At 47.0% G+C, this 2,056-nt stretch overlaps 1 pseudogene across 1 annotated transcript; it reads right to left on the bottom strand.

Annotated features, from left to right (window-relative positions):
- Positions 1–240: 240 nt before the first annotated feature.
- LOC306654223 (heterogeneous nuclear ribonucleoprotein A1-like) lies at positions 241–1,330 on the bottom strand (annotated as a pseudogene). Its single transcript has one exon. The product of its transcript is annotated as a heterogeneous nuclear ribonucleoprotein A1-like (transcript).
- Between the last annotated feature and the right edge of the window lie 726 nt (positions 1,331–2,056).

Here is a 2,056-nt window from a genome sequence, read left to right as displayed (position 1 = left end):
TTACATTTAGCAATCAACAGCATGGGTGCAAAAGAAGTCTACATTAAAACCCTTTGTTGGAATGCTTTACACTTTCCACAGAACAGAAACTAAAATAACCTGTTGTACAATTAGTCACAAATACAGTCCTCGAGTTTTTTTGCCCATACACATGAGTATTGTCTAAACCTTGTTTTCTTTGTAGCAGCGAGGCCCTGCCACCACTGTGCCACCAAGGTGGCCCTGCCATCACTGTGCTTGAGTTCACAAATCTGTTGTAACCTGTAGCTTCCCTGTCACTTCTCTGGCTCTTCTGTCCTGCTAAGCTTTGTTTCCTGGCAGTATTAAAACCTTCTGCCACTGCCATAGCTACTGCTGCTGCTGGAACCGCCATAGCCACCTTGGTTTCATGGTTTGGCAAAGTATTGGCCTCCACCACCACATGGTCCGGAGCTTTTGCCTCCAAAGTTTCCACCCTTCGTGGGTCCAAAGTTTGATGACCGATTGTTGTAATTGCCAAAATCATTTTAACTTCCACCTCCTCCAAAATTGCTTCCTTCATTACCAAATCCTTTGTAACCATTCCTGCTGCCACCATATCCACCACCACCACGGCTGCCACCAAAGCCACCACGACCTCTGAAGTTTCCTCCACGACCAAAATTGTCATTTCCACCAAAACCACCTCCACAGCCACCACCAAAGTTTCCAGAACCACTTCGACCTCTTTGACTAGATGAAGCACTAGCTGTCTCTTGCTTTGAGAGTGCTTTCCTCACTTCACAGCTGTGGCCATTCACAGGATGGTATTTCTGAATGACAGTCTTATCCACAGAGTCATGGTCGTCAAAAGTTACGAAAGCAAAGCCCCTCTTCTTTCTACTGCCTCTGTCAGTCATGATTTCAATAACTTCAGTTTTCCCGTGCTGTTCAAAATAATCTCATAGGTGATGTTCTTCAGTGTCTTCTTTAATACCACCAACAAAGATCTTTTTCACAGTTAAGTGGGCCCCTGGTCTTTGAGAATCTTCTCTTGAGACAGCTCTCTTTGGTTCCACAACTCTTCCATCCACCTTGTGTGTCTTGCATTCATGACTGCATTCACTTCCTCCACAGTGGCATAAGTGACAAACCCAAAGCCCCTGGAGCACTTGGTGTTTGGGTCTCTCATTACCACACAGTCCGTGAGTGTTCCCCATTGCTCAAAATGACTTCTCAGACTCTCATCTCATCGTTTCAAAGCTCAGACCTCTGATGAATAGCTTCTGCAGCTGTTCGGGCTCTTTAGGGGACTCTGATTTAGACATGATGGCAGCAGGAACAGAGACTTTAACGATGCTTTCTCGGCGGCGTCCACAGGCAGAAAGGAACAAGCTCAGGAACGTGTCCCTCCCTGGACTTGTTCTTACCAGGAATCTTTTTCCGTGTTTAGATTTGGGCCAAGCAGAGACAAGTTGCTATGGTTTGAATGTTGAGAGTCCCCCAAAGGTGGTGGTATTGGGAGGGTCTGTGGGCCTTTAAGAGGCGGGGCCTAGGTCATTGAAGGTGGACTGTTGGGGGAGATTGCAGAACCCCTGGTCTCTCTATCGTTCTCTTCCAGTTTGAGATGACATGTTTGCTCCTACATGTCCTCTCATGGTGATGTGCCACCAGTCTCCATTCTCACCAGAAATGGGCCAATGCATGGTACTATGCCTTCAAACCTCTAAAACTGTGAGTCACATATGCCTCTCTGCTTACTTTAAAAGTACCTGTCTCTGGTATTTTGTTATAATACAGGAAAACTGACTAAAATACCATTCCCATGAGCAGCACTCCCCAAAGCCAGAACACTGAACGGACTCCATGTTAGTCAGGTCTGTGTTGCTGTGACCAAAATACCCGATAAGATCATCTTAGAGAAGGGGAAGTTTATTTTGGCTCAGGGTTTTACAGACTTAGTCCATTGCTCTGGGCCTCAGGTGGAACATCTTGCCAGAAGGGTGTGGGGGACTGAAACTGCATTGCTCATGGAGGCCATGTGGGGGAGGACTGCAGGGAAGAGGAGCCCTTCCAGGGCACAGTCCAGTGCCACCTC

The sequence above is a fragment of the Sciurus vulgaris genome (assembly GCF_902686455.1).
Source record: "Sciurus vulgaris genome assembly, chromosome: 2".
Taxonomy (NCBI): Eukaryota; Metazoa; Chordata; class Mammalia; order Rodentia; family Sciuridae; genus Sciurus; species Sciurus vulgaris.
Note: the sequence above shows the minus strand (reverse complement) of the source record. Positions and strands in the feature narration are given on the sequence as shown.